The following is a 22,406-nucleotide window of genomic DNA, read 5'->3' on the forward strand; positions in this document are numbered from 1 at the left end:
CAAAAATCAAAGGAGTTTTGCAAACTGCCTTAGTATGCTGAAGATCTCAATTAAAGGACAATTGAAACAAATACATGAACAGATAACTACAAAACCACAATACTCTAGTTATGGACCCCATGAGATGAAGTGCGCAAGTTCATGAAACTGTACAGTATGTAGAAATGAGCATTTTTTAAAATAAAGAGTTACTGGGTTTTATGATCTATTGACAATATTGATTATAATTTTTAAATTTGAATAAGAAAATCTTTATAAATGGTATCATAATTTCAAATGAATTAACTGCCATCAGACATAAAACGGAGACACACAGACATGTCCAGACATCATTTTCTCAAGACCAAATTTTAAAAGTAACAGTTTGTCTAGAACTACTTTAAAGTGGGATGAATATCTTAACTATCATATTATCCTGTATACCTGAAACATTGGCTGGTACCTACGGATATTTATTGAACAGAAACCAAAGATACTCAGTCTCTTAAGGCTCGTAAGGTTTTGAAAAATTCTCTTCAAGACATTCTTGAAATTGTTGCAAAGGAATGTCAGCATTTACTTACCCCGTCAACAAGAGTATTGAGGCTCACCATCTATCAGTCACTTGCTGTGTGCAAAGTTTAAATTCAAATACTACCAAGTTCCTGCCCTCAGGGCATTGACCCTTCAGTGGAGTAGAGACTTGTAAACAAATAATTCTAGGAGACTCAGAAATATTTACAGATATAGATCTATATGCACTGCTGTTAGAGAAGAAAAAAAGGGGCAAGAAATTTCAATAAGGGACAGATCTTCGTCTTCAAAAAGAAGGACCACTGAGGTGTTTTGCAAACTGTTACCTGCTAGTCAAAATCTCGTCTATCATCAGTCAACAACATAAAATATCAGTACCATTGCACTCTCAAGAAAAAAAAAAAACTTGAATTAGAAATCATGGAACTCCTATTAAAAATCAGGCTAATAAAAATGAGATTCAGTGAAGAGATTCTAAGTATGTAGAAGACATGATCTATTTACACAGTTAAAAAATGAAATAGGTTTGAGCTGGGTGTTTCTGCCTCTCCACACCCCTCCAAATCTTGGTCGAGAGCTTCATGAGAAGAGCGCCCTTCATCCCAAAAGGTCATGAAGAACACCCCTGCTGATGCTCTTCTCTCCATGTCCCTCTGCTTCTAATCCTCCTCCATCCCCTTCCTGAGTCAAGGTATCTGCTGAAGAGCCCTTACATGGATCAGCCTCCTGTGATCCTGTGAGCCTGTGCATCCACAAGACATCTGCGGCTCTAACCTCCCTTGGAAAGGATTTACATAGGATTGAATGGAGGGAGAGCTACTATTGTTTTTACTTCTTCTCTAAGACATGTTTGCTCTCTCACACACCAGATTTCAGTGACTTGACTTCTGTGAACACAATTTTCTGTCAGACACTTACTTTGTTGATTTAGTTCTGTTGGTAAACACTGGAAAACAGTCTCAAGTCATCCCCCCACAGCTACAACTGTCAGCTAGTAGGAGCTAAAAATAAGAGGGATTCCTAGGCATTTAAACACATATTACCATTCAACATAATCACCTTCTGTATTCTAAGAATTCAAAAACTAAGGTCCACGTGGTCTTTTTTCACATACCTAAGTATAATCTAGCTAAAAATAGTGCCGTTCTGTAACATCTTTAATCTAGAATCCTTATCCAGGCAAAAATATTTCATTTGTTATAGCCCTATTATGGTAAACCTCGCTTAAGGAGATTAATTCACAGATAGATGAGCACTTAATTTTAAACGTGAATTCCCCAGAGAAAAGCATACTTTCATTGGCCGATAAAATTCTCTCATCTCCTCAATTACTTTGCTCTCTCCAGTGTAAGTCCTTTTTAGGAAAAATGGAATGACAGCTGGCATTATTTAATCTCTGTTATGTTCACGGGTGTCTGATAAGTAATTTACACACATTCTCCTCTTCAGGTCTTATAAGAAACATATTTCTCTCTTAGGAAGACGTATTATCTCCATTTTCCTCAGAAGAAAACAGACTTGGTGGATTAACTAACATTTCAAAGACAACATAGAAAAGTGTCAATGCTGGAATTTGAGCAATGGTTGATCTGATTTTAAAGCTCTACTTCTAGATTTGTAAAATTTGATCTATCCTTGACACATGAAGTTAATAGAAGACTCCTCTGGCACTGGCAGAGGAAAGTATTAGAATAATGAGATAACTTTCTACAATATGCAAGACCATGTACACTCAACATCACATCAACAATCATACAATTGAAAATGTGGTTTAATCATGTATGTAGGTGTGTTTTGGTGTAGGCAAGACTCACACTTCAAAAGCAACAATAAAAATGAATTAATATTTAGATTATAAATTCTGGCACATATACCGTATCAAACATTCATTGAATTTATTGAAATAAAACCAGTCAAGTAAAATGACTTAATAATGATCTTAAGGAATATTCTATAGTTCTCAGTGTATCTTTAGAACTTCCTGGTGTTCCAATCTTACCGTAGACCAGGGGATTACAGCCTGTGCCTGGTCCCATCAGGACTCAGCAGGTGGATGTTGCCTATTATCTTTTTTAATCTTTTAGGTTACTTGCCAGTCAAGAAGTTGAACAATGGCCTGTGTCACTCATATAAGAGAGCAGAACAGTCCAGGCCTTTCTTGCTTCAAAAGCTTCTCAGTATTGGCCTAGAAGCTTTGGCATCTCTGCATCACTTGGAATTTGCAGTGGCTTATATCATAGCTTTTGGGATACAAGAATGTAGCCTTCACCTCGAACATAACCTTCAGTTCCAAACTCTAACTCCATTTGTATTTCTCAACTATTTGTTTCTGTCCTGGTTCTTGTCTGACATCTTGATTTTGGTGCCAAATTAGTCTTTCAGAAGAACCAGTCTAAAAGTAGGCTCTGCTGTTTATTTTAAGTTTTTCTTAAATCCTCTGATTTTCTTCCTAGGTATGTCTACTTGAGTTTAACTATAAGCAGTCCCTTTCCAGATCTAAATTTTATTGGTTCTCCTAATATGTTATCAGGAGAATAGTTTTGCTGCATGTCATAAAAACCTGGATTCCAACAGGTTTAAACTGTCCATCATTCCACATAGCAGAAGGTCCAGAGGCAACGCAGGCTTCAAGTTTGGTTGACTTGGTGATGTCATCAAGGATCCAGAATCATTTCACCTCTTCTCAGCCATTCTCAGTTTTGTCTCCATTTTTAGGCTGGTAGAAATATAGCTGCAGCCATTCCTGTTTTCTCATTCTGATGCAATATCCAGGAGAGAAGATACCATTTTTTCCTCAAGTTCTCTCTTTGAGCAAAGGAAATGTTTCCTGAAGGTCCCTGAAGACTTCCTTTCACGTATCATGTAAGGCTTTAAGGTAAAAGGTTAGGGATTTAGCTGTTGATCACAAAATGCTTCCAGTTTCAAAATTCCCAGTCTAATTTGTGTAGCGTATATAGATACTACATGGCATTTCTTGATTTACGAATGGTCTAAGGGGCTTTGATTAACTTAACTATAGCAAATGTACCATTCTTTATGAGGCTATCTGATGGGCAGCCATGGCCCCAAGGAGATTTTCTACACCAAATCCCACAAATTCCCACTCCATTCATATTTACTGTAGGTGACAATAACCAAAAGTTGGTCAATATAATGGTATAATTAAAATGTGAAATTATTGTTAGACTAGGCAAAGAAATAACTGGATAAATGTTTAGTGTTTTAAAAAGTTGAGCTAATATTGAGTTGGTGCTGTGTTATCTGATTTCAAAGTTTCAAAGTTTCTTCAGGATTCTCCAACCTTGCACAGTTTGAACAACTGTGCATTGAATGAAACTATTGACAGAAAGTAGCATACAATAAGCAAATAAAAAGTGTGCAGTTGTATAACTCTGGCATATTGCTGGACAATATTATTCTGACCTTAAACAACTTACTTAACCTCTCCGAGCCTTAGGTTTTTCATCTTCAAAAATTAGAGCAATAATATGTTTCTTTCAGTGTATTGAATGAGACAACACAAGTATTAAAATAGTGTAAGGAATACATGGTATTATTTATCCTAAATGAATTTTTCTATATTGTTCAATTTACTCCAAAAAGAATTATTCTTCCGAATGTTGCCATTCCAACCCAAATTGTTGTAAAATCAAGTAAAGTTTAAGGTCTATTCTAAGATGCTGCAAAAACTTAAAGCAACATCTTATATTTCTTTTTATCTCATTGGGCAGAGGAATCTAAAAACAATGCAACACCCTTTTCAGTAATAGACACTTCATCCTAATCTTATATTTGTTCAAAAAACTAATTTACAATCACTTACCATGTTCTAATGTTGGCAAAGAACCCTATTATTTGTCTAATGGAATTGTTCTATAAATTTTCATACTTCAAAAGCCTTAGTAAATAAATATTAATCAGAGAATCTCACAAAAGCTGTGACTGAAAAATGTACAAGTGAGTTCAATCAAGAAGGAAATGAGTATAATCAGACTGCTACTCGATTTTAATATTGGAGAACAAAGAAGGTAAACAACTAATTTATGACAAATGAGGATTTACTCATTGTCAGAATACAATGGATCATATGTTGCAGACTCAAAAAGGTAAGATAGTAATGAAATGTAATAATACTGGCTTTTCTAGTAGCCTTTTTTGTTATTGTTCATACAAAACTTGAATTTTTCAACTTATTTAAACTGGAATTTCAAAAATGGTGAAGTATATTTTAATCTATTATCTGCTTGCTGTTTTTAGTAAATTGACCCATCACTGACAATCAAGGAATATGTGCATATGGATATTACTGTCACTCTTATATCACAGGCCACATTTACTGACTTATTTGAATGACTCAATATTGTGCATATGCAAAATTAAAGGATGATCATTTTAAATTTCTAATGACTTTTGACAGCTTGATTCTACTCTGCCTAGTAGTAATATTTGATGTAATTCAATTCTCACATTATAATCTATCTGGGCCCATTAGAATCATTGAATATAACATGTAACTATTAAGGCCAAGAAGAAGCACAAAATCCCACACATGTGCACACACACACATGCACACACACACCTCCTCCCCTATATTTGCCCCTTAGCTATGTTATGAACATGTTTACTGACTATATCCTGCTCATTCATTAATTTAATGAGCAAACAAAATTGAGCTCTACATCATTTTGTCAGGAATTTGTCTACAGATAAAATATTGAACAAGACATGGTCACTATCCTCAAAAAACTCACAGGTCAGTCAGAAAATAGAACAGGCAATTATAATTCCCTGTCATAATTGTTTCAAAGAATAGTGGTATCATATAATCATATAAAAGGCCAACTTCTATTCTCTTTCCACAATCAGTAGACTACTTCCAAGTGAGTACCCTTGACCATGTGGACATAAAAAATATGGATGACTTTTTATATCAAAATAGATGACTTTAGAAAATCTAGTCAATCCATGAATATTATTAACTATGGACTTCTTGTCTTTGTTTGAATTAAAACACATTTTATAAAAATCTAGTTTGCTAAAATACTAAAACTAAAGTCAATTTGATTTGATATTAATATGCTCCAGCTCTCTTACGGTTGTTGCTTATGATGGATCTTTTTCTATTCTTTTTCTTTCTGTCTCTATCTTTGAATCTAAACTATGTCCCCGGTAGACAGCATGTAGTTGGATCATGTTTTTAATAATCGAACCTGATAATCTGTCTTTTGATTTTTTTGTGTAATCCATTCACTTTTTAAAAAAATATACATGATGTCCCAGTCTGTCACCCAAGCTGTAATTCAGTGGCATATTCTTGACTCCCTGCAACCTCTGCCTTCTGGGGTCAATCTATCCTCCTACCTGAGCCTCTTAAGTAGAGATGGGGTTTCACATGCTGCCCAGGCTGCTCTCACACTCCTGAGCTCAAGCGATCCACCCACCTTGGCCACACAAAGTGCTGGGATTACAGGTGTCAGCCACCTGTAATGCATTAACAGGCCAGTGCATTAACACATGGCTGGATTTACATCTGCCATTTTGTTTTTTGTGTATTTAATGTCCCATTGCTTCTTTTATTTCTCTGTTCCTCATTTATTATCTTCTTTTGTTTTATGTAAATATTTTCTAATGTAAACTTTATATTTCTTTAATTATTTTAATTATATATTTCAAAATTTTTTTTAGTGGTTGTTTTAGGGCATACAATATACATCTTGACTATACTAACAATACATTCTGTTTCAGATTTATACTAACTAAAACCTAGTGAAATATAAGAACTTCACTCCATATGGCTTCATCCTTCCCCTTGCTTTTTGTTATTGTTTATCTTTTTGTGTTACTACATATCTATGTATATTAAAAACTAGTATTCCATTGTTATAATTGTGTTCTACAAATTTATGTCTTTTACAGAAGCAAAGAGAAGGAAAATAAGTATATATTTATGGATTTTGTTACCTTAGCCTTTTAATTTACCTCTCTGGTTCTTTTTTTCTTATGAATTTAAGTTACCATTTGTTGTCATTTTCTTATTTTAATGCAGTTTTGGGTCTATCTGCGTCCATTATGCGATCATTGTCACATGTATTACATTTCTGTATTTTCTAAGTTCAACAATACAACTAACATCTATATATGTATATACATACACAAATACATAGATACATATTTTATGCAATTACTTTTAAAATCAGTTAAGAGAAGAAATGAGAAAAAATATTCAATTAAGTGGTTTTTTGTAATAATGTACCTAATTACCTGTACTGGTGTTCATAGTCCTTTCCTGTGGGTTTGCATTGCTGTCATATCACTTGCTTTCACCCAGGAGAACTTTAGTATTTCTCATAAGGCATATCTGCTAGCAACAAATTCTCTCAGGTTTTGTTTATTCAACAAAACTTTCATTTTACCTTCATTTTTGAATAATAGTTTTTCTGGCTATAAGAGTCTTGGTGGAGAGGATTTTTTTTTTCATTTTGAACACTTTGAATATGCCATTGCATTGCCTTTTGGGCTCCATTACTTCTGATAAGAAATTATCTGTAATCTTACTGGGGTTCCCTTGTGCATGGTTAATTATTTTTCTCTTATTGCTTTAAGATTTCCTCTTTCAACATTTTTACCATGATGCATATGACTGTAGTTCTCTTTGCATTTGTTATACTTGGGCTTTACTGGATGTGTAGATTAATGTTTTTTACAAATTTGGAGAACTTTTAGCCATTATTTCTCCTGATCTTTTTTCTGCCTCTTTTTCTCATCTCCTTCTAGAGCTCAAACTATGTGTATATTGGTGTACTTAAAGGTATTTCACGTTTCTCTGAAGGTCTATTCATTTTCTTATTTTTCTCTTTGTTCTTTAGATTGTATGGTCTCTATTGATCTACCTTCAGGTTCACTGATTCTTTTTCATTTTATTATACTTTTCAGCTTCAGAACTTTCATTTGGTTATTTTTAATAATGTCCACAGTTTTACTGATATTTTCTATTGGATGAGACCTTGTTCCTGTGTTCCTTTAATTCTTTAGACATGGTTTGCATTAGTTCTTTCAACTTTGTAATATTTGCTTTGAAGTCTTTGTAAGTTCAACATCTTGGTTTTTTCAAAAGCAATTTCTATTGCCTGCTTTTTTTCTTGAGCGTAGGTCACACTTCCTAGTTCTTTAAATGTGATATAATATTTTATTGAAAAAATCGGCATTTTAGGTAATACCTTGTCCAGACACTTTTACTCCTGGAGCTATTATTTAATTTTAAATCCTATAAATATTTTACAAAATAATTCAAATGACAAATGTTAATGACTAATCCAACTTACAAAACTTTGAAATCCTCTTGTGTTCTAGTATATTCTTAGATATAGCACAGGGTCAAATACATAACAGGAACTAAATAATATTTGTGAATACATGGATTTTATGCAATGGATAGAAGACAGGAAAGGCTGTGGCATTGCTGGTGGTGGCAAGAAAAACGAGGGGACTTCGGTAGGATTCCCACCAAGGTAACCAACTGGTTTCCTTTCTGTAGTTCTTGCCCCATCACATATTCTCAACACAGCAGCTTTTAACAGTGAGTAACGTGTGTCACTTTCTGCTCAGAATCCTCCAGTGGCTTCCCATCACCCTCAGAATGCAAGGCTCTCATTGCATCTCTGCCTTATCTCCTGTTACTCTTTGTGCCTCACTCTTCTGCCATCCTGGCTGTTGAGATTTCCTAATACTTAATATTTTGCCAGCCACTCCAGGTGAATCTCAACACTGGCCTCCTTTCAAGGTATTCTCCCTGCTTCTCTCTTTTGCATCTTAGATTATGTATGCTTAGAATGTTCCTACTAAATTCACATGATTATCTGTCCTAGATCCCTCCAATCTTCCCTCCGATGTCACTTTATCCAACAAGATTTCTTAGCCTCTCCTTCCTGTTGTGTTTTCTCCTTGGGATTTATCATTACCTAATTACTACATAGTTTACCTTTTTACCTCACTTATTTTCCTTTTCCTCTACCGGAATGTGAGTTCTGTGGTCGGTTTTGCTGCTTTTGTTTCTGCTCTATCTCCAGTTCATTGAAGAGTATGTGGCCCATAGCCAACAATTCAAAAATATGTGTAAAACTGTATAAAATGAATAAACAAACATGACAGTATGAATGGCTAATAAATAATACTTTATTCATTCTACTAGTATGTATTGAGTGCCATTGTAATGCCAGGAACTCTCTTTGGTACTGAAGATACATTGGAAACCCAGACACATGAAGTCTCTCTTCTCATGTAGCTGCAGTGAACAACTAAAGGCAAAATATAATTTTTGTTGTTTAAATATATTATGAAGAAACCTATCACAGGGTAAAAAGTAAAAAATGTGAGAAAATAAACACTAGTGACAGAGAAGGCTAGTTGAGAAAATCTGTATGGAGGTAACATTTGATGATGATGATGATAATGGTAATTGATGATAGTGAAGAAGGTAATGATCATTGTGACAATGATGAGGAAGACAGTGATAATAGAGGTGGCCAAAAATTAAGCAGAAGGTTGCTGGGCCCTAACTGCAGTTTTGTAAAATTTCCACTATGTAGTGCTGATTCCCCAGAACAAGTTCTCTCTTGTATCTAATTTGTTAAATGCTTGAATGAAAGATCGTGTAAAAATGTGAGAATGGTACCATTAATAATGTACCTGAATATGTTACTTCTTCTTCTTTCCCAAATTGCTTGTTTACTCTTTTTAAAAAATATCTATTATATTTTCTTGAAAGGATCACAGTGTATTTTAAATGAGGTCATAACCATCACTATCCTTATTGAATAGATTACATAACACTCGAGATGTCAACAATAAGTTTTCTTTTCTTTTCTTTGAGATAGAGTTTTGCTGTTACCCAGGCTGGAGTGCAATGGTGCGATCTCGGCTCTCCGCAACCTCCGCCTCCTGGGTTCAGGCAATTCTCCTGCCTCAGCCTCCCGAGTAGCTGGGACTACAGGCATGCGCCACCATGCCCAGCTAATTTTTTGTACTTTTAGTAGAGACGGGGTTTCACCATGTTGACCAGGATGGTCTCGATATCCGGACCTCGTGATCCACCCGCCTCGGCCTCCCAAAGTGCTGGAATTACAGGCGTGAGCCACCGCGCCTGGCCAAGTTTTCATTTTAATAAAGACTTTGACCTAAAGTAAATTGGACACGTCTAATCTCATTTCAAAAATCAATTAAAGTTTCCAGCAGACCAGCCAAAGAAGTTCCAAGAAATGATTTGCCTGGATGTCAACATTACTATTTCTTCATCTGAGTAGTTAATCTTGTTCCTGGTCTCACCACCTGTCACCTCAACTCCCCAAAAAGGCTTTTGTAGTACAAGTCCTTTCCAGTATAATCCTGACACTTCCAGGTATGGAGCATGGTATATATTTGAAGTAAGCAATTCTCTTACTTTTCTCAAGGATAACACATCTCTATTCTATTGTAATTCATGATATATATACATAGTTATAGTATATGAGCCACCAATATTTTTATTTATTTATCTATTTATTATGCTTTAAGTTCTGAGGTACATGTGCAGGATTGTTACATAGGTATACACGTCATGGTGGTTTGCTGCATCCATCCCCCATCACCTACCTGGTCAAATTAGGTATTTCTCCTAATGTTATTTCTCTCCAATCCCCCTACCCTCTGCTATCCCTCCCCCAGCCCCCAAACCCCCACAGGCCCCAGTGTGTGACATTCCCCTTCACATTTATGTTACAAGCTATCTCCTTTGAACTTCTATCTGTCTCAGAGAAGCTTTGAGCCATTTATTAGTTCTAGTTCCATTTAGTTCAGAGAGCAAGAGCAGCACTAAAAGCAGTCAGTGTTAGGAAAAAGCTTATTAGAGTAGAACAACAGTGAATTGGAGTTCCTCAAATCTATCATGTTTATGGTCACAAAACTTTCAAGATTGTGCAAGGCAAAGAAATACAAACCACAAGCTATGCCTAGAGAGTGGTAAGGGTCATTCGGGAAGGAAGCCCAGCTATCTCAAAGAGAAGATTTATGCTATTCCAAAGCCTCAATGCAAACAGTTTTTTAAGTTAAATCAGTCATGGCTCTGTGAATTTAACTTTTTTGATTTGCAAGTAGCATTTCATTTGAGCTAATCATCAATTAATTGTTCAAGATTTGCTTTCAGTCATGTGGATTACATATATTTCCTCATGATTGATCTCATAAATCCATCTAAATTTGTAACTCCCATTATACTCTCAAGGCATCACGAATATTTCTTTCAACCAATTCTTATCATTTTCAGTTACACAATTGTAAAATAATTTCCTTAATATTCACTTCTTCCAGTAGTTCTGTGGTGCTACCACCATATTCTTATTGTCCATTGCCTGTTAGGTACTCACCAAATACTTATTGGTTAATCATTTGGGTGATCGATTGCATGGATTAGCAAGATGGATTACAAGACTATAGAGGTTTGTGGTTTTATGATCACACATATTTCTTCAGGGAAGGATTTCTTGATGATCCTGAAGGATTTCATCCTGATTCCCCATAGCCGGACATATGCTGTGAGTAAAACAGCATATTACACCATAATGGTTAAGAACATCAATCCTGGAGCTGGACTAGCTCCACTGCTTCTTAAATATACGACCATGGGCAACTCACTCGACCTCTCTGTGTTCTAGGCTTCTCCTTTGTAAAATAGGGATAATGAAAGTATCTGTATCATGAGCTTGTTTTAGGATTTAAAGTACTTAAGAGAGGGCTGGGCACCAAGTAAGTATTACTATTAGCTGTTATTATTACATAATTGAAAATAATCTAGGCTTTCTAATTCCTAGAATTCTAAGTTCAAACTTGTATTCAACACTGTGGTTGGGTTTTCTGTTACCTGTAGCTGAATACATTCCTGACAGACACAAAGAGGCAAAATTGAGGATATATTTCAAGCAAAAGAAAGTCTGCACAAAGGGTCTGTTTTCCCAAGAGACAGGTTAGACACTTAGCATGGCAGGCATGAATGTGGATAGTGAAAAGAGAGAAGTGTGTGGGGCATGGCAGGAAATATGGCTATAAGTGGAAGTCCCTGAACACTATAGGTGTGGATTTGTATTTATATTTTATAATAACAAGCTAACAGAATGTCAGGCAGTTAAGTGATGTGATTAATATTGCTTATTTAGAAAAGCAATCCAGTCATTTTTCTACAACACACCGGAAGCAGGTTAAGAGAGGGGTATAGTAGTGTAAAGAAGGGATGAACCTAAACAGCAGTAATGGAGTGAAGAAGAGAGGCCATCTGCAAGAGAGCTTCATGTTTCTGGCACCAAAAGACTCCTTATCTAGTGATAGCTAAAAAGCTGGGAAGTTTGGGGAAAAACTTAGAATTGAAGTAGGACTACGGAGTCAAACTGGTGGATTGAATCACAGCTCCTCCACTTGGTACTTACATATACTTCTGCAAGATCTTCAACCTCAAAAAGCCAGTGTTATCACGCAGAAAGATCTTCTACATTGTCATCCAGATGCTTTACGGCTTCATGGTTTGCATTCAAGATTGAGATCAATTTTGAGCAATATTTTGTATATGGCATGAGGCATGAGTTATTTTCCATATGGATGTCAAATTATTCCAGCATCATTTTCTCGATTAAGACTACTCTTCCCCCTCATTGAATTACCTTGGCACATTTACTGAAAGTCAATTGTCCATATATGTATGTTTATTTCAAAATTCTATTCAGTTTTACAGCTCAATATGTTTTTCCATTGTCTTAATTACTGTAGCTTTATGGCAAGTTTTGAAATCAGGTAATATGAGTTTCCAAATTTTGTTTATTCTTTTTCAAAAATTTTGGCTAGTTTAGGTCTTTTGATTTTCCAAGTCAGTAAGATGAGCTTGTCAATTTCTAGAAAAAGACTTTTAATTAGGATTATACTAACATACATAAATCTAGAGATCAACTGGAGAAGCAAAAAGAAACCCACTCCCCTTCTTTCCACTAGAGCTGCACAACTCACACCTGCATCTTTCCCCGGAGGATGCTCTTCTCCCCTCACGTTCTGTATGTCTGCAACTATTCTTACTGTCCGAAGGGCTTCCCTAGCCCGCAATTATATTCTCATTTTCTTGCATCATCTACCCATTTTCTCTATACCATAATTCTCATCAGTGTATTTATATGTTCTAGTATCTCCTCCCTAAAGCAAACAAACTTTCTGCTAGAGAGGAAGCTGGAGTCAAACCTTTCTTGACCCCAACTTCCTCCCCAGAAACTGCCACAGTCACTGCACCCTTTCCCAACCAAATATATTTGAAAAGATGTTCCTCCGTGTTCTATCCTCATCCCTACGTACCCTTTTCTCCCTTTGGAGTGATTCCCCACTTCTTCTCCACTTCCGATTTCGCCTTATATGTCCCTCAGAGAGGCCGTCACTGATCTTGCTGCCAAAAATAGGTCTTCCTCTTTTAGTCTCTTTCTCAAAGCATTTGCTCAGTTCCCACAGATAAATTACTATGACACATGTTTTTTTTTTTCTGTTTGATTTTCTAAATGGTCGGCCGATTGTTTGCTCCCTTACCAGAATGTAAACTTCATGCAGACAGGAACCATGCCCAACCTCCCCACTATTGTATTGTCTCTGACCACCATAGACCCTTGCATGTAGGGGAGGCTCAACATACTATGTAATAACTGACTGACCACATGAATGAAGAGATGAATGAAACATACCATTGAAAACAGGGCATTGGTTGTGATGTTTAAAATACACTCTTTGGACTGTGGCATGCCTATTTTAAAAAATTAAATGTATTATTCTTTATTTTGATTGAACCTAAAATTTATTTTATTGCAATGCTCAAATGACAAAGCTGTAGTGATATCAGGTTGTTGTCTGTACACATCTTTCATGAGTAATGCAACTGTAAATATATATTTTAAGCTATTTCCTGAGCACAGCTACAAATCCTTCATGAGTTTCTGATTTCCAATTTTAAAGAATTCTAAGACTAGATGATTTACAGTGTTCAAGTCCTCCATGAGGCACATTTTCTCAGTTTTTTTCTTTAATCTTGGGCACTATCCAAAGTTGCATTCTACAGAAAGACAGGCAATAATTTTGTAATATATATGGCACTGTCATTTCACAACTGACTAAAATGTAACTTTATTAAGATCTCCATCTATCAAATTTCTTGAACTTTTCAAGAAGTACTAACACAAATTCAAATGAGCTTTTAAAAATATTTTACAAAAGTCCATTAAAACACAATCCTTTTTTTCCCCAGGATATATACAAAACACTTTTTTTGCTGTATTTCATTTGCCTTTCTGGTGATAACCACCACAGTATTTTTGTATAAGTCAAAACTCTCTCCCTTTTAATCTGTTCTTCCAGCCTCATATGCACAGTGTTGTCACTGACTATTGTTTACAACATCACGGCACATTCATAAATGTTTAGGACCTTTATTCAGTGTAAGACACCCCCAATGACGCCCCCCCTTTTTTCCCTTGGATCTTATCAAAGCCTCGCTATATTGAAACTATTTCTACAACTGAGGATTTATAGATTTGCACTCAAAATTATATGATGTTACACAGAAGCAATTCAAAAGGAAAAAGGATTTTACAAAAAAAAATTGTCAAATGCTTCCACTGCTAGAAATGTTAGAAAAGCGAGAACTCTCCACTCACCCCACTTTGATCTTCAGGTTGCAGCAGAAAACCCAAAGCTGGCACACCAATGATGGTGCAAAAAGAAATCCTTCTGAAAACATCCAGCCATCTCCTAAGATTATAGTCATTCTCAGTTTCGTTTTCTGAAAGATGTCTAAAAATTAAATTTTAGGGTTTTTTTTAACAGCTTTGCAGATAGTGGCAAAAAAATCAAGTCAGAGCAAAAATTGTATGAGTCAAAAGCATTTTCTGGTGTTATATTCCAGTTCGTTTATTTGCAGTGCTCCTCCATCCCCAAAGGACTCAGTCAATAAATTATTAATTTCTTCTAGCACCATCGTGTGTGATAGCTGAGCTGAGGCAGTGCTACCATTTTGATTAGCCTTTTCCAAGAAGCTAAAGTTACGAAAAGGACAAGGTTGCTCATGATTTTAGGAGGAAATAGTACCTCTGTTCTGATTTATTATGGGCTTAGTTTTATCATTTCACTCCAACGATCTTTGCCTTTGAGAAATCTTTTAAGAGTCATAACAGCATATTGTGATTGTTTAAAGTTAAACAACTTATATCAAAGGGTTAGCTCCTTTCTCCTTCTCCTCCAAAAAGTCTTAGAAAAACCTGAGAAATATTGAAACTAGTACCTTTGGTTACATAAGACTCCTACGAAAGATTTTGGGGTTCTTTTAAAAAGATGTTTTAAGTAACTTTTGACATCCTCTGGAAAACTTGAACATCAAATTCTAACTTGGGCTTTCTCCTATTTCCCTTAATGTACTTGATATACATGTGACAAATTACTGGCTTCACCACTCTTTGGTCTGGTCATTGAATTTGTTTTTGCTTGTATGTTTTAGAGACAGTGTCTCCCTATGTTGCACAGCTGTTCTAAAACTCCTGGCCTCGAGCAGTCTTCCCACCTCAGCCTTTGAGTAGTAGCCCCGAGCCACTACATCCAGATGCATAAGCTGGTCACTTTTAAACACCTGAGCTGTCTATGTAATGTCTCAAGTTAACATGGTGAAAATGGTCAATAGATGCCCTAATGTCAAGGTGACCTTTCTGTGATGACGATCATTGTTCAATTGCGTAAAAATCAACAACTTCAAGTCTATTTTTGACACAGTAGTTTAGTTTGCCACATTATTTCAGTATTACAGTTAAAATCCCTAGTGTAAAAGAAATGAAAAAAAATTTTGTGTTTATGATAAGTGCTAACAAAGAAATATGTGTGTTCTCTAAAGGTAATTGAATTCTAACTGCTTTAAGTTCACCCTCTACTGCTGATGTGAAAGCCCCATATTAATAGAGTTGGTATTGGCTTACCTGTGCTGGAGTCCATCCTCTTTAAATAAGAAGACCACATGTTCTGGACACACAGCCAATATACTCATCTCTTAGTCCGTTTGTAAATGCAGGCATACTTCTCAATGTAACAGGCCTGCTCTGATAAGGACAAAAACCACACTATTTCTTCTATCTGTTACTTTTATAATCTGTTTCTGTTTTTAATTTGGGGGTGAGGGTACCATCTCACCCTGCTAGTTTCCAATCAATGATCATTCCAAAGTTGTAATGTCTCAAATACAGGCTACTCCTCTTTGTTGAAATAATATCAGATTTAATGAGTATCATTTATGTGCTAGGTCTGTGTTCTAGATGCTATCACATGCACTGTAGCTACTGACCCACAAAACAATAGTATGAATATTATTTCAGTAATAACAGGCATGAAAACCTGGAGAGATACATTGTAACTCACCTGTCCTTTCCCCTTACTAGTTTTCATACTGTCATTGGTTCAAATTTCAAGGTCAACTTAATTTGATTTTAAGATACCTGTCAATATTATAGCCATTTTAAAAGAAATATTTACGCTTAAATGTCATTTGCATCAGTTAATAAACACAAAAGGTATTTGAAGTAAACAAGATAATTCTTTTTAATGCCCAGTGCTGTTTGCTAATTCTTGTTTCAATATTGTGATTATAGTGACAGTCATAGAAGACAAAGCTGGGGTGGTAATTTTAAATCTTGCACACAATGTTTTGGACAATTTTTCCTTTTGAAAGGTGAGTCTGCCTCCCCCTGAGGGCGAGCTACTTAATGGCATGCTTCTAATATGGCCAAAGTGACCATGTATTAATTCCAAGACAGGCCATAAGAATGATGTCATCCTCCTTGGTCTTGCACTTAGAGCCCTTGTGCTAGGGGAAGGCAGCTGCCATGTCTTCAAGACACTTTAGCAACTATGTAGAGAGGTCCACATGGCGAGGAACTGAGGCCTCCTGCCAACAACCAGGTGAGCAAGCTGCTGTGGAAGCAGATCTTGTGTCCCTTATCAAGCTTGGAACAGGGGTCAGCGAACTATAGTGTATAGGCCAAATCCCTCCTGCAGCCTGTTTTCATATAGTCCTAAAGCCTAGAATGATTTTACATCTTTAAAAGGAGGTGAGCGAAAAGAAGACCATATGAAGAACTGATGGTGCCCACAAAACCTATTTGCTATGCGCTGACTGCTGCTTCAAATGACTGTAGCTCTGTTCATTTTGGCTGCAATCTCCTGAAAGACTTGGAGCCAGAATCATCAGCTAACTAAGCTGCTCCAGAATTCCTGATGGTCAAACTATGTGTATTAGTCCATTCTCACAGTGCTTTAAAGAACTACCGGAGACTGGGTAATTTATGAAAAGAAGAGGCTTAATTGACTTGAAGTTCCACAGGCTGTAGAGGAAGCATGGCTGGGAGGCCTCAGGAAACTTTCAATCATGGTGGAAGGTGAAGGGGAAGCAAGCAATTCTTACCATGGTGGAGCAGGAGAGACAGAGTGAAGGGGGATGTGCTGCACACTTTTAGACAACCAGATCTCCTCAGAACTTACTCACTATCATAAGAACAGCCAGGGGGAAACCCACCCCCATGATCCAATCACCTCCCCTTATTCTCTCCCCCAACATTGGGAATTACAATTTGACATGAGATTTGGGTGGGGACACAGAGCCAAACCATATCACCATGTAGAAAATAAATGTTTATTATTGTTTTAGAGTACTAGGTTTGAGGATAATTTTCTACACCACAATAGATATTATATTTTATATTGTGCACTCCATTTCACCTTAGCCGCTAATTACTCACATTTTCCCCATTGACATTCTATTTTGAAGAACTACCCATACTCCAGATTTAATCAGTTGTTTCCTGAAGATTAAATTCAGGTTAATCACGTGTCTCAAGAACAGTACATCAGAGAAGGATACTTCTCATTCTTCACATCAGGAAATATACAAGATCAATGTGTCTCGTTGTTGATATTTAATTTGTTCATTTGTCTAAGGCAGTGTCCGCAAGGCGTTTTCACAATAAAGGTAGCATTGTTCCTTTGCAATTAATCAATAATATGAGAAGTACTTAGAAATCATGTGACTAGCCTGTTTCTCAAAAACATTTCACCCAGTGGTTTCGGACTCCATCTGTGGTTGTTTCCTGAGTTGTGCATACCTTCATGGTTGTGGAATTGTGATTTTTAAACCTCTGTCAATACCATGCAGACAGAATCTCCTGGCTGAGACCTGTCTAAATTAATGGCTGACAAGATTTGAGCTATAAGAAAATGGTTGTTGTTTTATGCCAGATGTATCTCACAAAATGTGTACGTTACAATTTAATTGCCAATTCGATAATGTAAAGAGGAGGAACCTTTGAGAGGTGATTAAGTCATGAGGGCAGAGGTCTCATGGATGGGATTAAGGCCATTATAAAAAGTTAAGGGAGTGGGTTTACTCTCTTTTGCTCTTCTTCCATATGAAGAAACATTGTTTGCACCCCTATTTTTGCCCCTCTGTCCCTTCTACCATGTGAGGAGACACAGATGATGTCATCTATAAGGAAGAGGCCTTCACCGGGCACTGAACCTATTGGTATCTTGATCTGATACTTCCCAGCTTCCAGAAGTGTGAGAAATAAATTTCCGTTCTTTATAAATTAAAAAATTATACCATTTCTTTTACACATATTAGCTTACATTACACAATAAAGAAGAGGTTTCTGATCCTCCTCCCTCCCTCTTTTAAGAAGCACATATTCACATGTATGTATATATATACAAGTTGACTATGAATTTTACTGATATAAAAATTCATGTAGCATACCACTGTAAACAACTAAATACAACTAAAATACATCATATTCTTTGTTGTAATTTTCATTTAGCCAATAAATTCTCAAAGAATGCTTTCATTGACTCTTGCCAAATTCTTAAATGCAAAGCCAATGATGGTCACAATATGTCTATTATTTGACCACTTTTTCTGCTATTCACAATGTGACAGTTACAGTTTACATACTTTTTAAAATAAAACTTTATTTCAAAATGATTAGAGGTTCACCAAAGTAAAAAATTATACATGGAGGTCCCATACACCCTTCACTTTTCCACCTCCATTGTTAATACCTTACATAACTGTAGCAGAATATAAATACCAGGAAATTGACATTGCTACAATTCACAGAGCTTATTCAGATTTCACCAGTTATAGACACTCATATGTGTATGTAAATTTATCATGTGTAGCTTCATGAAACTTCCACCACCAAGATGTCACCACAAATATGCCCATGTTATTCCTTCATAGTCATACCTGTCCCTGTTTTGACCGCCCTTAGCACCCAGGAATCTGTGACCCATTCTATAATTTCATTATTTCCAGGATGTTATATAACTTTTTGAATCTGGCTTTCTTCAATCAACATAATTCTAAGGCCTACCCAGATTGTTGCATCTATCTAATGGTTCATACCTGTTTATTACTGACTAGTATTTCACAGTACCTGATGTACCACAGTTGGTTTACCATTCACCCATTGAAGATTTGGGTTGTTTTCAGTTTGGGGCTATCATAAATAAAGCTGTTATGAACATTCCTGTACAGTTTTTTGTGTGAACATAATTTTCATACGTCTTAATAAATACTACGAGTGTAATTGTTGTGTAGAATAATACATATACGTTTGTTTTACAAGGAACTGCCAAACTATTTTCTGGAGTGGCTGTACCATTGTACATTTTCATGAGAATATATGAATGATCTAGTTTCTCTACATCCTTACCGACATTTGGTATTATTACTATTTAAAACATTTGAATATTTTATGGCTTTTTGCTTATCCATATTTTTGTACATTTTAAAAGATTTTAAAATACTCTAAATTATGTCTCACTAGTTTTTTGCTTCACTGTATAGGACTTAATCCATGTGCTGTCCTATTATGGCTTGTTTTTATCCTTTTAGATCAAATACTTACACTGAATGTTATCTTCTCTTTTTTGTTTCCCGAAATGTATAATAACTGCAATTGGCATCCCTAAGATTTTTTTTTAATTTAGAAAATAAGAGAACAGCACAAATAAACAGAATAATCACATTCTGTTTATAATAATCACAAAAATTAACAGTTAATTTTTTACCTTATGCACAAGACTGTATAAGTTTCTTTATGTTTTGTCTGGCAAAGCAGGAAAGATAGGACATGTTATTATGAGGTTCTATTATAATATTTCTAAGACATAAACATAAGAACATGGTAAGTGAAATTATTCTGTATTTCTCTGCTTCTTTTATTACTTAAAGTTGATTGTAACCATCAACTGATTCATTAAGGATTACCCAAAACATAAATGAGTAATGCAAGTTATTTTATATTTATCTGTATTTGTAAAATGTTTTTCAAAACTCAGATTTTTCTATTTCTGCGACATATTGAAAATTTAAAAATTTTGATACACAAAGTTTTCTGAAAAGAAAGTCAGAGAAAATAATGTTCCCCACAAATCAGACTTTAATCAGATGGGAAAAAAAAAGCACAAGCAGCAAATGTGAGTACATCCATCTAAGGTCTCTAGAGACTGTTTTTCTTTTACTCAAAGTGAACCCTCTTTTTCTAATACAAACTATACTATTTAAGCTTCAAGAGATGAAGCTTAATAATAAAAAATACATTACTCAGATTAAAATACGGTCATTTTAGAAGCAAAGATTGATGAACTTGAAGACATAGCAATAGAAAGCACCAGAAGATTTTAAGAGACTGAAAATGATAAACAGAACATTTGTGAGTGGTGTGACAACTTAAAGTAGTTTATTTTTGTCCAATTGGTGTCCCAGAAGGATAAGAGAGTGAGAGACAGAAAAAAGTATTTAAAAAATAATGATCAAAAAATGCCCAAGCTTGATGAAAACTTTAATACCAAGGATTTAAGTAATTCAATCAGCCCCCAAAACAAGAAGCATGAATAAAACTACACCAAAACATTATAAGATCATACTATGTAAGACAGGGGATAGTAAGAAAATATTAAAAACAGTAATGGGGAACACATTATATATACTGAGAAATAAAGATAGAAATAATAACAGACTTCTTGTTGGAAACTAGCCAAAAGACAGAGGAGTAACATCTTAAGATACTGAAAGAAAAAAGCCATGAGCCCAAAACTCCGTACCCAGAGAGAATATCATGCAAAAACATAGGTATAGTAAAGAGTTTTTTAGACAAAAATATCTAAATTCATCACCAGGAGAACTAAACTGTAAGAAATATTTAAGGAAGTTTTTAGGAGGAAAGAAAAGATAAGGAATGACAGCACAGAAAATGGTAAATCTGTGGATAAAGAAATTTTTATCTTATTTACAAGTCTTTTCAAAAGATAATGATTAAAGCCCCAAATAATGTGAAGTTTATGAACTATGTAGAAACAAAATGAATGACAAAAATTTGCTCAGAGGAATCGGAAGTATACTGTTGAAAAGTTTTTTTTTTTTTTTTCCTTTTCATTGCCAAATTTTTTTTTTTTTTAATTTTTTGTTGGATTTTAGGTTTTGGGGTACATGAGCAGAGCATGCAAGACAGTTGCGTAGGTACACACATGGCAGTGTGCTTTGCTTTTCTTCTCCCCTTCACCGACATTTCTCCCCAGGCTATCCCTCCCCACCTCCCCCTCCCACTAGCCCTCCCCTTTTCCCCCCAATAGACCTCAGTGTTTAGTACTCCCCTTTCTGTGTCCATGTGTTCTCATTTTTCATCACCCGCCTATGAGTGAGAATATGCGGTGTTTCATTTTCTGTTCTTGTGTCTGTTTGCTGAGGATGACGTTCTCCAGATTCATCCATGTCCCTACAAATGACACAAACTCATCATTTCTGATTGCTGCATAATATTCCATGGTGTATATGTGCCACATTTTTCCAATCCAGTCTATTATCAATGGGCATTTGGGTTGATTCCAGGTCTTTGCTATTGTAAACAGTGCTGCACTGAACATTCGTGTACATGTGTCCTTATACTAGAACGATTTATAGTCTTTTGGATATATACCCAGTAATGGGATTGCTGGGTAAAATGGAATTTCTAATTCTAAGGCCTTGAGGAATCGCCACACTGTCTTCCACAATGGTTGAGCTAATTTACACTCCCACCAACAGTGTAAAAGTGTTCCTTTTTCTCCACATCCTCTCCAGCATCTGTTGTCTCCAGATTTTTTAATGATCACCATTCTAACTGGCGTGAGATGGTATCTCAATGTGGTTTTGATTTGCATCTCTCTGATGACCAGTGACGATGAGCATTTTTTCATATGATTGTTGGCCTCATATATGTCTTCTTTCGTAAAGTGTCTGTTCATATCCTTTGCCCACTTTTGAATGGGCTTGTTTGTTTTTTTCCTGTAAATCTGTTTGAGTTCTTTGTAGATTCTGGATATCAGCCCTTTGTCAGATGGGTAGACTGCAAAAATTTTTTCCCATTCTGTTGGTTGCCGATCCACTCTAGTGACTGTTTCTTTTCCCGTGCAGAAGCTGTGGAGTTTCATTAGGTCCCATTTGTCTATTTTGGCTTTTGTTGCCAATGCTTTTGGTGTTTTGTTCATGAAGTCCTTGCCTACTCCTATGTCCTGGATAGTTTTGCCTAGCTTTTCTTCTAGGGTTTTTATGGTGCCAGGTCTTATGTTTAAGTCTTTAATCCATCTGGAGTTAATTTTAGTGTAAGGTGTCAGGAAGGGGTCCAGTTTCTGCTTTCTGCACATGGCTAGCCAGTTTTCCCAACACCATTTGTTAAACAGGGAATCCTTTCCCCATTGCTTGTTTTTGTCGGGTTTATCAAAGATTGTATGGTTGTATGTATGTTGTGTTGCCTCCGGTGCCTCTGTTTTGTTCCATT

Source organism: Callithrix jacchus, chromosome 16 (assembly GCF_049354715.1).
Source record: "Callithrix jacchus isolate 240 chromosome 16, calJac240_pri, whole genome shotgun sequence".
Classification (NCBI taxonomy): Eukaryota; Metazoa; Chordata; class Mammalia; order Primates; family Cebidae; genus Callithrix; species Callithrix jacchus.